The sequence below is a fragment of the Misgurnus anguillicaudatus genome, chromosome 21, assembly GCF_027580225.2.
Source record: "Misgurnus anguillicaudatus chromosome 21, ASM2758022v2, whole genome shotgun sequence".
NCBI classification, from domain to species: domain Eukaryota; kingdom Metazoa; phylum Chordata; class Actinopteri; order Cypriniformes; family Cobitidae; genus Misgurnus; species Misgurnus anguillicaudatus.
The window spans coordinates 30,455,998-30,470,511 of NC_073357.2; the positions used below are offsets into that span (position 1 = coordinate 30,455,998).

Genomic DNA, 14,514 nt, shown 5'->3' on the forward strand with positions numbered 1-14,514 from the left:
CTACCGAACTACCACTATTTTTACAACACTAAGAAGGCATGACACAACATGAAACTTTGCTCGAAGTATCCCTGGATCTCTACACATGAATGCGACCATTGAGACCATTGTTTGTGTACACAGAGTTTACTAAAAAGAAAGATTTTGAACAACTGGCTTTGGCTGTTGTGGTGTCCGCTCACCATCTTTGCCAGACATAAAGAATCAATCTCTGAATGCGAATGAATGTATATCCTATGAGGCTTCTTTTTCAACTAGAAGGTCAATATTGTTTTTCACTTGCGACGAAACAACGAATTATCTGTGCATTTATATGAAAAAGCAAGCCTTTGACGCACGTCAGAGGCAAACTCCGTTTCTTGTGGGAGGGGCAGGTGCTATGCGGTTGTCTGTTTGCAAGATAACTGATGTTGATTGTGCATTTATCGAGAGAGTTACCGGTTTGTATTTGGTAACCTTACTATAGGGGGAAAATAAACGCTTGGGGTCGATAAACGTCACGTGACTCAAAAGTGAAATGTGTATTTACAACTTACCAGGTTGCCCAATGTCCTCACTGACACTCTTCCAAGCGAGGTCCTTTTTATTCGTGTCTCTATAGAAATAAGAACTTGTGTCGTATAGCTCCGGGTGACTGATCACGGACAATATCAAGTGTTCCTTTAGGTTAAATGAGTGACTCTGGGCGGGGCTGCCTCCACAGCAGCAAGCAGGCTCCTGATTGGTTAACGCGGCGTGAAAATCCGCCAAAGTTCACATTTTTCAACTCAGGCGTCAGCCGCAAATTCGCGTGAACTGTAAAATGCACAAAAAGCACCATTCGCGCGCACAACGCTCAATTCGCGCCTTTTGCGTGAGCTAGAAACGCATCTTCCGCGCCGCGCCAAACGCCTCATTCGCACCGCGAGACCTCCAGAGGCACATCAAGGCGTCTTCACATTGACTTAACATTGAAATCACTTGCGCTTCACGCCTCTACCGGGGTTGGTGGAAACGCAGCATTATGTCGCATCGGAGATGTATACATCTTGGCTGGCAAGATGGCGGCGAGCAGACACCCAAACAACCAAAGTCAGTTGTTTAAAACCTCCTTTTCAGTAAACTCTGTGTACACCAACAATGTTCTCAATGCTCGAGTTCACGTGTAGAGACACAGCTGATACTTACAGCTATCATGTTGTGTCGAGCCTCCTTAGTGTTGTAAAAATAGCAAAATAGCTTCTAGTTCTTTTGCAACTTCAGGTACTCAAATTGGCGGAAGACAAGTTTGAGATGTGAGTGACGTCAGCTGATATTCATGAACATTCATGATGCTGCTTTAGTTCATTGTAAATTATGCAACAATGATGCAGCCATAAACTTTGGATGTTTTTACCTGGTGTTAAGATGCGTTTTGGTAAAAAAAAAATTCTAAAGGGGTCTGGAGGCGAGTCCCTCTGCTTTCATTCAAACGCGATCAAGAGAAATTATGGATTTGAATTGACACGTATTAATATTATGTTAGAGTTCACAGCTTTTTGTTACTATTGTTAGTAAACATGCTGCACAGAGTTTTGTACATGTATATGTAAGAGCTTTCTGTGAGCAGATTTAATGCGAAAGTGTGTTATGAACGTATAATACGTGCTGGGAGCATTTGGTTAATAATATTATCTTATTTTTCACAGTTTAGCCGCTTTTTTATCTGAGCTGAGTTATTGGCTAGAAGCATTGATCTTAATTGACCAAACTATCTATGAAAAGATCTTGTTTTATGTATCCATTACCTTAATAAACTCTATCATAAGTCAAATTCAAATAGTAGCTCCTCTAAAAGCAGGCATATGCTCCATAAAGCTCTCAGGATGCAGTCAAGAAGACCACTCCAGGTTTTTTGGTAAATGCAAGCCAAAAAGAGCTGGGAAAGCTTGGCACTTAGATTTAATACTATGAATTTTGATACATGTTATGGCTAGCGGACTCAGCACATTCGCCTTTGATGTTCAAACGTCTAGTGTTTTGCAGTGAATATGGAGGAAACAGCTGCTATGTTGATAGACAAACTCAATTTCTATTATTGGCCTTTGATATTTTTCTCATAGTGAATTCTAATACGTTGGCCTTCCTGCAGTAATTGTTTTTGTTTATTTATTTATTTATTTATTTATTCAGCGAAAATTGCCTCATTAAAAGTAAAGCCCATTGTGAAACCAATGGAGCCATTAAAGTAAAATTGAAAATCCAGGTCAGTTCCAAATGGATGTTTCAACCGCCATTAGTAACATTCAGAGTAGATAATATAATCCACTGTCTAATGTTCTCAGAAACATAAACACAGTTCAGCTCGAGCTTTAAAAAGCCACCACTTCACTACCACACACTATGATGATGTCATCCACATCAGAGCACATAAACCGTGAAAAACTTTCTGATGCTGCCGAGCGAGTGCATTCGCCTTACGAACCACAACCATCGCTCACTTCCTCTGAATGGCCAATACATTTACTTGGTAAATCACGCACCTAATAAACGCATGCGTGCCCAACTTTAAGACCCAACTGTTTACCCAACTGACTCCACGTGAGGCTGCGATTTGGCCTCTTTGTCCGGACTGCACGGGGAAATTACTTGCTAATCTGTTTACTTATTTGGAGTAATTGGGTTGGGTGCCAGTGGAGGGGATTTCCTTGACTGTTAAAAGTCTCAGTGAGTAGTCCATTCCCTGCTCCTTGGGATAATTACTCTGACTGAGCCATGGCCACAGGGCCCACGCACAGGGCTGCTTTTTAAACTGTAAATTATGAAGGATTAGCATTTATGAATTTTAAATCAGGACTGTGGTAGGAGACACTAAAGCTGCTTAGTGATTGCAAACGGCAGCATTTGAGCAGGCAGACAGGCGGGTAACCCGTTCCATGCCGGTTTGTGTGCACACGCACACACACAATCACTATGAGTGTAGTCACACTCCTGACTGCGGTTATCAGCTTTAAGTGAATGAGGGGCTGACGTCTTAACATCCAGTACATCAGAGTGGAGTCTGCTAAGGGAGATGTTTGAACCAGCCGCCGGGTGCGTCTTTCATCCCCCCCCCATGAGAGTCAAAGCTTTGCGACTTGCTGAAGTGTCACATGAGCAGCATATCCAGTGGGTGATTATGATAATGTGGGACTTGATCCAAAATAAATTATGCATAATGGATTGACGTGACACCAAGTCATCAATTAGACGGATATCAACATTAAGAAATTTGACACAGCACAATATTCAACACTGTAGCAGCCCCAAAATTAAATTTCAAAGTTATTACCCGTTCCCTCTGTTTCGTCAGGCCAAATGTCGTCTTTACTTGCCGTCAGCTGACGGGGCTCAAGGACAAGCAGAGCTTCTCACATCGCCTTGGAACTTTCAACGAAAGGTGCGAGTCCGTAAAGTGCCGCGGCACATTATTAGATAGTGTGTGGGCTGCATCTTACCACCTGCATCTCCCGCTCATATCACACATCTGGGGCCGCGTGTCCCTGACCTGAATGTGCGGTGTTAACTGGTTGGGCCGAGCGGCAGGGGGATTCGCTAAGGTCTTGTTGGTCTCTCTGTGCCACACGTCGTCTCTGTGCTACATGACACATGAGCTGATTAACCTCCATCTCAACACCTCAGCCGCCTTCAGTACGGAGCTCAATGACATTACAGCAGCCAATGCGCTGACACTCGACACGCAGGCGGCGATAGCATGTCAAGCAGGTGACTTTACACCGGGAAAGCGTCGTTGTTGATGCAGAGAAGTGCATGTTAACAACTTGGGTGGGTGGTGTACAAAATATCTTTTGAAAGTTTTTTGCCAGGAACACACGGTCCATCACCCAGCGAGCAAGCACATGGTGATATATATATACAAAAAGGCCATTGTCTAAAAGCATCTCCTGGGCTTTTAAACATGTCACTGTGAAACACAAGGTAGATCCAAATTCATGACAAACATTGTCACATTAATTGTCAGATTAATTAGCGCAATATGAAAAGTAAAACTGTAGCTGTTAAAAGTAACAATTAAGTAACATTAATGATAATTTACTTTGCTTGTATTTTTTTAACTGCAAATGTAATGATATACAAATTTATGAAGAGGTATTTTTTTAATTGTTTTCAAAAGATACAGATTGTAGAAAACAATAAAACAAAGTTTTTCGCCCTAAATTAGGTTGTTATCTTGTACAGTAAATCTTTAAAAAATTAAATTGTAAAGAACACTTCATATTTATTTAAAAAGTAAACTGTGAGGAAAAAAAGGTACAAAACTGTACCTTTTTTGTCTCAGGGGTTGTACTCTGAAAGGTTCATTTTGGTACCTTTATGGGTATCCAACACATTGAAAAGTTGTATCTTTTGTGGTACAATATTACACCCTAAGGATCTATTGTGTACCCTAAGGAACAATTTTGTTCCAGTTAAATTTAAGGGGGAAAAAACAGTTAACTGTACCTTTAAAGGTACACAATAGATCCTTAAAGGTGGGGTGCATGATTTTTGAAAAACACTTTGGAAAAAGGATGTCGGGCCTACTACCAAAACACACTTGAAGCCAATCACAAGTAAGGGGCATGTCTACTAACCAACATTGTTGCCTGGGTTTCTATCAAAAGAAAGTCCAGATTCTATTACGGTAGGGGCGTGTTTGTTTAGGTGATGTCAACATTGGCTTTCAGAGATCATGCATCCCGCTTTTAAAGAGACATTTTTACCGTTTTGAAATCCATTCAGCTGATCTCCGGGTCTGGCAGTACCACTTTTAGCATAGCTTAGCATAATCCATTGAATCGGATTAGACCATTAGCATCGCGCTAAAAAAATAAACAAAGAGTTTCGATATTTTTCCTATTTAAAACTTGACTGCCCGAAAATAGTCCTCTTGGTTAGTTTCAATGGCAGGGGACTATTTTCAGGCACTGCGTAATATCATTGCGCCTCCTGCAGCCATGTTACAGCAACAAAGTCCTTGATTATAACGCCAAAATGAGAGTATAGTTCCTAGCCATATCTGCCTAAAAAATCGCAACTTTTAATTTTCCGTCGGTCTTAGTACACAATGTAACTACAGAAGAGGCAAGTTTAAAATAGGGAAAATATCGAAAACATTTTAGCGCGATGATAATGGTCTAATCAGATTTAATGGCTTATGCTAAGCTATGCTAAAAGTGGTACCGCCAGACCCAGAGATCACCTGAAAGGATTCCAAAACTGTAAAAATGAAATGTTTAACTTTAGGGGAGCTGGAAAATGAGCATATTTAAAAAAAAGTGGAGTGTCCCTTTAAGGTACAGTGATGTATCCAAAAAGATACAACATTGTATTATGTTTAGTATACCTGTACAAAACAGAACCTTAGGGTATCACCCCAGCGACAGAAAAGGTACAGTTTTGTACCTTTATTTTCTGACAGTGTAAAATCGTACTGTATCTATAGGAATTAATCTGTAACTAAAAAATATCAAAAACTTTTAAACTACCATCTAGTCACCCTTTGAGTAAAATTAGCAAAATCGTACTCCTGCCATTTTTATTAAGCAGTGTCTTGAGGTCTCAACCTGGAATGCTTTCTAAACAGTATTAAAAAATATTCCCATCTGTTATGTCTTAATTGCTGCTTTTCTTCATCTTTTGGTCCAAGTCATCCATAAAAAATATTATTTTTGTTTTCTAATGAAAGAAATTGATATGTTGGCACAATAATATTTTTGTCAATAAAAGTAATTTAAAAGTACATTTAAATATAGACTTTCAGATGAATCGATTTTAAAGATCATGAGAATCATTTCAGTCAAGTATTTCTAAACTTTTGAACGGTACTGTACAAAGGAAAGAAAGATGGAAAACTACAGCAAATCTTTCAATTTGTTGTAAAGACAACAAAGTAGAATGGGAAAAATTGTCTTATTAAATCTTGTGTTTGTTCAGTTCTCCTCTAGCCTTGTTCCTTCACTTGGAAGCATAAATGGACATTTCTTATTGATTTTCTTTCAAGCCGGATCGCTGTGATTCCTGTGAATATGGTGGACTAATTCAGCCGCTGATGTCCGCCGGGAGAGTTTGTGCTGGGGGGGTGTTGAAAAGCGAGACATTACAGGGTTCCACGAGCACTTCTGCAGCCTCATTACACCAAACAGAGGCCTAATTGCTTTTCCCTCCTGTCCCATATCTCGCCTCTTTCCTTCACAGCCAAATTAAATGGAAAGTTTTTTAATTATTTATCGATACCATGTCGGCTGGCGGATCAATCAGTTTGAATGGTTATCAAAAATAATGGGATCAAGCAGGCTGATGGAACGCTGTGAAACATCGATCGCAGTTTTATGCTTTTCTATGTGTTCCTTAAGAAACCCAATTATTTTTCTTTGGTAGGGGGAGAGTGACAGTGGCTTTGTTAATTTGGGAGTGGAAGACACAGGACGGTGATGATGCCCCAAGGGCTGACTGTTGACCTGCTGATGTGTGCCTGACTGCAGGGTCCTGCCATTCATTGCCATGAATCAACACGCATCCCGGCATTCAGTAAGGATGGATTATAGCTCTTTTTGATCCAAAAGAATCATGTTTTGTATCAATCTGATCACATCTTTGTGGGTTTTAAGCATATTTATATGAGAATAAAATCAGAAAAAATGACAGATTAAAATGTCACAAGATTTCTCATGAAGGTGAAAGGTTGTCTTGTGATATCAGCAGTAAGTTACTCAAGTTTGTAGTAAAACACAGTGCTATTACAGTGCTTGCATTATATTCTGTCTTTTATTGTGTGTGCTTTTTTGTTTGGATTTCCAATAATGTTTGTTAAAGTTTACTGAAGAAACAAACTGAAGTCAATGGGACAGACAGAAACCTCTCGGTTTTCATCAAAAATATTTAAAAATTTGTTCTAAAGACAATCAGAGGACTTTTTAGAACGATTTCTGTGATTTCTGATAAAACTGTCATTTTGGGGTATACTGTCTCTTTAAGACAGGATTACTTGGAATCTACTTTTTGTTACTTTTGTTGTTGTGCCATTGTTGATTCTTAATATATATAACAAAGTTGTTGCGTGCAGACATCATCATTATTATATGTAATTTTAAAGGTTATTGCTAACTTAGGTCTATTTTTATTACCAAAAATATAAAATTAGTCCAAAATTATTTCAGGGACAGTCCTAGATTAGTTAAAGCATTTCACAATTATGTGATTTCAGTTTTCCATTCATATATTTTATCATTGAGTATTTCTTAAAAAGTATAAAAATCTCGTCTCGTCTCGTCTTGTGAACCCAGTCTCATGTCTCGTCACACCCCTACAGGCCCAGATCGGGCACAGGGAGGACCAGGACAATTCCTAGTGGGCCGGTCTGTTTTTTTGGCACGCGGACCGTTGTTGTCATGCCACTGGGTTTAAGGTTGCTGTCCCTAGGCTGCCAGTACTCATCCAGCCACACTTGCATAATTTTTGGGTGAGATATGCCACCGCCGCTTTATGCCCAAATTGATTGTGTCCCGAGTCTCGACCACTTATTGGAAGAATTCTTGCATTAGGGTCCATAACATTTAAAATGCATGGAAAACACAGGACGCGCTGTTTTCTTCTGCTGTTCAAAGCGCTCGCCTGTGAACACGAGTTTTGGTTCAGACGCGCTTATATTTAAGTGCACTTGCAGCGCGTGTAGATTTAAAATAAACGTTAGCGTGATTTGATACGAATGGCCTCTTAAAGGTGCTCTAAGCGAATTCACGCGTTTTAGACCATAATTTTTTTTGTTACATACAGCAAACATCTCCTCACTTTCTGCTTGCTGCCTGTCCGCTGATCAAACTGTAAAAAAAGCGATCTCTGTAGACAGCCCAGGCTCCACAAACTGCAATAAAAACAAAGTGGCCAAACCTTCCACCAGAAACGATAACAAAGTTTTCCAGCCAATAAATGACGAGAAGGATTTGGGGGTGGGGGTTGGGCGTGTTCATGAAAGCACGGAAGGGAGGGGGAGGAGTTAGCTATGCTCCATTTGTTTGAAAACAGTTCAAACATCAACAAAAAGTGACGTCGCACAGATTCACTTAGAGCGCCTTTAAAGGATAAAGATCTACAAATCGTATTTTTTTTAAATCTTAGTCATATGTTATAATGAGTCATCTATGAATAGTCTTTATTAGGGCTGCACGGTGTGAGGAAAAGTTGCGATGTGCGGTGACATTGTTTAATGTTGCGATGACGATGTGAGTTGCGATAAATATTTTATATTTTTTCATGTTTTAGGGGCCATTCACATGTCGCGCCTAAAAACGTGTGAAAAACGTTAGACACCTAGGTTATTGTCACATGACCTGCACACTGCACTTGTGTCATTCTGAAAAGTTAAAATGTTTTTGAACAGCCTGGAAAAAACGAGCACGTCGCACAGCATGCGAGTCGCGACTGTGGCGCTTCCAGAGCGCACATACTGCGCGCCTAAATTTGAAATAATGAACTTGAGCGCGCAATAGACACAATATGTGAATCACCGCTTCCACAGTACCTGTGTTTGCGGCGTCATCTCTCCTAAATCCAAAATTATTCCATGATATAGCTGAAGTGCTGTTCCTTTTCACCACAAAGTCTTTGTCTGACAACACATTTTCCTCACTCTTCTCTCCTTCCTCCGCCATCGTTATTGCTAACAGGCACAGTGTCGCAACTGACACCTCACAAATCAATCTGAGCGTAGCTGACTTGGGGGTTCCCCTGATTGGCCTAATAGCATGAACGCGCAAACCATGTCTTCAGGACTAAACGTGATAGGTCAAACATTTATTACATGCGCTTACCGTTTTCCCTTCATTCATCGCGTCAAGGCTGTCTGTTGCGATGTTTTCATCGCGTGAGTTCATATCGCGATGACGATGAAAATTCGATGTATCGTTCAGCCCTAGTCTTTATTCATCGTCAACAAAAATCTATTTGAAGCAACATAATTTATGAATATGATGTTTTCTCAAGTAAAACAAAATTTATAAAGTCCATTAAATATTTTTTTTTACACAAGACAGGCCTATAACTTGCATTATTTGACAGTATACAGTACATGATCTAGTAAATAATTAAGATAATGATTTTTTTCCATCTATTTCCCATGTATACTTGATAAATCTTGCTTGTGTAATGTATATCAAGGGTTTTTAAACTTTTTCAACCCATCAGGTAATATTAAGACCCACCATTTTTTTAAAAATAGAAATATAGGGGAAAACACAAACACATTTTAATTGAATAATATTAAAATACCTTATGGTAGGGCTGCACAATTATGGCAAAATTATAATTGTTTAGGCTACAACAGTATTTGCACTGAATTTGAAACTATATATTTGAAAAATAAAATGAATTGCAAGGCTGCAGAGAACAGTGCACTGTTGCAGACTTATGTAGGCTACTGAGGATATTATGATATAATTTTAATATAGTCAGTCAAGTGGGCTGGGCATGAAACTCCAGGGCTGAAAATGAGTCCCACTCCGGCCCTGCACCCCTAGTTTAAATTTTTACACCTGCATAATGATTTTAAACCCTCTACCAACACATTTTAATGTTGGCTCCAATCCAATGTAAAAAGAAAATTAATAAGAATCTAAATACTTATTGCTCAAAATGACTACTGAAGTAGCGCCAATCCTCACCTTACAGTATTGTACATAATGTTATTACAAATATATTAAATGTAACCACTACCATTCCTAGTTTAGGGTCACTTACTCATTACTTAAATACATTGTTCTTACATTTTAAAATAAATATAAACTCATTAAACAACACAATTCTAAATATGGGAATTATGTAAACTCCCAAATAAATCAAAACATCTTAAGCATCTTAAAAGTATCCACCACATGCCTTGCATTTGCAGAAATATGCTTTCGGTATGTTTTATGCAGCTTTTTGATGTCTCACCTCAGTATGTTTTTTTTTTAAAAAGGAGGAAGGAGTTCCAATTTATTCTTTTTCTATTTGTGCCATTTTTATTAATAAAAATGTGAGAAATTTCAGAAATTCCAACATCGAATTACATGAAATCACAGATATTTTGTTATTCAATAAACTAATCCTGTCCAAATAGTTTTAACAAGAATGTACAATTACATTACAGTCTGCCCTTTTTGTGTTTTAATACTCAGACACTGATGAAACTCTGTTTACACAATAGTTCTCATCGTGTTTGTGTTTTCTCAAGATTAGCAATGTGTTAATACAGCGCCGAGCATCAGTGGCAGAAACTTTACCGTCTATGTTGCTGCCTCACACAAAAGAAACACTTGCAGTAATGTTGTGCGACATTCTGTGCTGTCTGAAATTATTAACCGGCAACACACAATGCAATCCTATTCCATACAACACATATTCAATCACAGAAGAATTCAATGTTTCATGTGTCACAAACAAGACAAGAGATGGTTCAGGGTATTTCACATAAATTAGGTCCACGAGATGAATTTCTTTTCTCTGATATTTAGATAATAATGAAATTCACATAGGTGCTCCCTTAACATATTCATTCATCCTAGACCAGTAAGTAAACAATCAAATATTGAATTCAGATGACAAGCTAACATAAAAGGAAAGATATGAGATTTCACTTATTTAATCTTTTTTTTAAACCTGGGTTCTAGTGGAATTGGATTATGGGACTGGGGGCTGATTTGTAAGGGGAATTGAGCACCACAAAATAAATTCTCACCTATTCATATTTAAATCACACCTAGGTGCTGCAGATAATCCAGTATAAACTCAAAATGAAGGTCTAGGGCCCATACATCTGAAATAAACACATTATTGTATCCACCGCAAAGAGAGAGCACACCCCAATCCAGGTTGTATTTATGTAAAACCCCCCAAAATGTTGAGCTGCTGAGCGTGCTTGATTATTTTCCAAAAGGCGTAAATACTCCCATCCATATTCATTAGGAATTTGAAGCTGTTTCTCCAGTCAACATGTCATATGGATTCTCAGCCAAAGCGCCTTCCAGCAGCAGCGCTGTTTAGCAGGATCAAGTAAACCTGATTTTGTTTTGAGTTTTCCTCTCTATTCAAATGTCATTCCCTATCAGTGCCTCGTTCCGTGATGGTTGCGCTTACATGCCGGTTACGGATTCATTAATCCCCTGGAATGGCTTTTTTTGGGTGGAAACAGAGACTTAAGCCTCGAGGAGAGACATAGTTTGGTGTGAAGATGAGCTGTGGGCAGCAGTGGTGGTCTTCTGATGTGAGAAGGAGTGTGTGGGGGTTTGGATTCAACTCTTTCTTGAACTTGTGTTTAGTTTAAACTCAAGTCAACTGCTTGTGGTGTTGCATCAGTGTAGAGGTTTTTATATGTGGATAAATGTGTAATGCCCTACAAAATTTCCTTGGGGTGCACAACTGGTCGGATGAACAGTTGGGACACTTGAGCCTATATTCTTCCATTACTTAAACAGAATTAAATTGCTGCAACGTGATCTCATGAGAATACGTAAAGTGTAGTTGTACCACACGTACATTTACTTACCTTTTCATACACACCAAAACATATAATATTGACATATTGAAGGGACTAATACTTTAATTATTTACGAACAGCTTTTCATACGTACAGTTTGTACGTATTTATATTCATAAATATTAAAATGAATAGAGTGCATTGGCGTTTCTTATTCATATTAATGACATGTTTTCAATCATATTTTTTGACTTTTTTTTGTTTACTCATTAGTTTAGTTTTTTAAAGTTTACTCATTTACCTAACAAAATGTTCATGACTTTCAGAAAATAACACAATATAAAACAAGATTACACTTTAAAACCTTAAGTTTAACTTGTTTTCTTCTCACTTCTTTTCGAAAAGGCAAAGGACATTGAATATAGTAAAAAAATATATAATAATTTGATAATTATTATGATTTTATGTTTTGTGTGATTTGTATACTTGTTTGATGTTCTTTTTTTGCATAAATTCGAAATAAAGATAATAAAAAAAACCTTTTAAACCCTTTTGAAATATTTAGTCTGTTTGCCATGACACACAAAACGTGTTTTCTTATGCAACAATAATTACATCAAAACACAACATAAATCCACAAAAAATTTTAATTTTATTTATTCGCTGTAATCCACATCTTAAAAAAATCATACGATTACAAGGAACAGATTTAAATTCAGCGATCTTGATTCCAGTTCTCATCAGAGTCCATCAACGTCAAATCTCGCATTCGTTATGAAATTAAATTTGCCTTAAGACGCTTTACGACACATTGCTTTACGGCAGTGATATAAAATGCTCATTGACTCTTGTGTGCTACGTCAGGAGATTTGCGACAATGACTGAACTTTGAAATGCATGCTTTGATAGAGAGAAGCTGGATTAACGTTCTCGTCATGAATTAATAACTTTAACATTCTTGATGAAATGGTTAAAGTAAAATTCTATAGCAATCTTTATGGTATAAAAGATTTGTAAATATTTTAAGTTTTTGTAGCTGTAAAAACGTAGTAATGCTAAGTTTAAATGTTGCAAATAAGTCTATATTGTACGCTTCAGCCTCTATATAAACGAACAAAAAGTATGTTTTGTGTTTTTGAAAGTTACGTATTATTACTACATATTAACAGTGAGACCAGGCTAATCTTATACGAGTATGGAATGACTTTTATGTACAAATCTAGATTATATTTGAAAAACACAGCAAGAAATAGTGAAAAAGTGTTTTACAGTACTTTAAGACTGTATGAACTCAAAAGACATCTTTTACATGAACACTTGACAGGAACAAGTATTTGCCTATATGTGACCCATGCTGGCAGAATGAGTCAGAATGAGCAAATTTTCAAAAATTAGTTATATATATTTTGACATTTTCTATTAAAAAAACTTCAAAATGATAACTTCAAAAAAATGACAGAGCTACACATGTTTGAAGTTGATGGAGTCGGCAAAGTCAGTTTTGAGAAAAATCGTTTTTTTGAGGGCTCAAATGCAAAATCACCGCATCCATACATTATAATCACTGTTAAAACTAATAGATTTAGCACACACAAACTGAAAAACAATACTATATGAAAAAAAATTTTTATTGTTTGTTTGACATTGAGACAGACAGCTTTAAGATGTACTGTAATACACGGATCTAATATAATTTTACACATCAGATATTTTTTTCCCAACAATTAATCAAACATTCACTTAAAACCTAACAGATTATGTCTGCGTGAATCCTTGTCAAAACAAATATTTTTTACTTATTTTTATAAAAACCTCAATTTCGATCAAAATCAACATTTATACTCTTTTTTGCCTCTAGCTCAAAATTAGACAGTGGTATACGGAAACTGGTATACGGCTGCATTGACCTTGGACCTTAGAAAACACTGTGGACCAACACCAGCGCCCCAAACCATCACTTATCCCTATTGCTTGTACACTTTATTCTACCACATCTTTTCCTTCCCTTTGCCTCTCTATTAATGTGCTTGGACACAGAACTCTGTGAACAGCCAGACTCTTTTGCAATGACCTTTTGTGTCTTGCCCTCCTTATGCCAGGTGTCAATGGTCGTCTTTTGGGAACTGTCAAGTCAGCAGTCTTCCCCATGATTGTGTAGCCTACAGACTAGACTAGATCTGATTAATTGTGGCACCAGGTCTTCAATATTAAACCTTTTCACAATATTCAAATTTTCTGAGATACTGAATTTGGGATTTTCCTTAGTTGTCAGTTATAATCATCAAAATTAAAAGTAATGAACATATCAAATGTATCAGTCTGTGTGTAATATATGAATATAATATACACGTTTCACTTTTTGAATGGAATTAGTGAAATAAATCCACTTTTTGATCCTATTCTAATCATATGACCAGCACCTGTATATAGAGCTATACTATAAATTTGGATACCTCAAGTAATTTATCCTTGTCATACATTGATGAGAAATTGATTATTGATTTATCTGATTTTGGTGTCTCTTAAATCTACGTTTGTGACATTGAGATCGGTTCCTAAACTCTAGAGGAGATACGTGTAAAATTACTCGAAGCCTTTTCCTCAGGAGAAAAATATTTGGTGCAGGACACTTAAGATAAAGTCTCCGTTTGCTCTCCATTCGATCTTGTTGCCCGGGAGAAACAATTGAGATTTCATTTGTGATTTTTCTTCCCTACAGAGACACAAAAACTTCATCCCATCTCACAGTGTAAATAGCCCAACATACACCACAGGAAAAAGGCCATGTACTGTACATCAGGGGCATAAAGAAGGATGGCGGACAACAGTTACTTCTGTGTAATGGGTGACCTTTCTCCAAAGCAGCACCCGTGCATTTTTATGCATGGGCATAAATAGCCGAGCTACATAACAATTAAGGTAACCTTTCTGTTTGAATAAGAGGCAATTTCTCAGCACGCTGAAATTACATGAATGATGAATTATTTTTGTGTTGGCGAGCAGAGATGGTGGAGAAAGAAATAAGATAAGGAGAAGGGCCGCAGAGTAAATGCGAAAGAAAGGGG

At 37.6% G+C, this 14,514-nt stretch overlaps 1 long non-coding RNA gene across 2 annotated transcripts in view; it reads left to right on the forward strand.

The window, feature by feature from the left end:
* The window catches only part of LOC129442012 (uncharacterized), a 156,149-nt gene that overhangs the window by 140,046 nt on the left and 1,589 nt on the right, over positions 1-14,514 (forward strand). For both annotated transcript variants that reach the window (XR_012359928.1, XR_012359929.1), the window contains one exon: positions 14,169-14,368. This is a non-coding gene — a long non-coding RNA (uncharacterized lncRNA). The remainder of the gene's footprint in view (positions 1-14,168; positions 14,369-14,514) is intronic.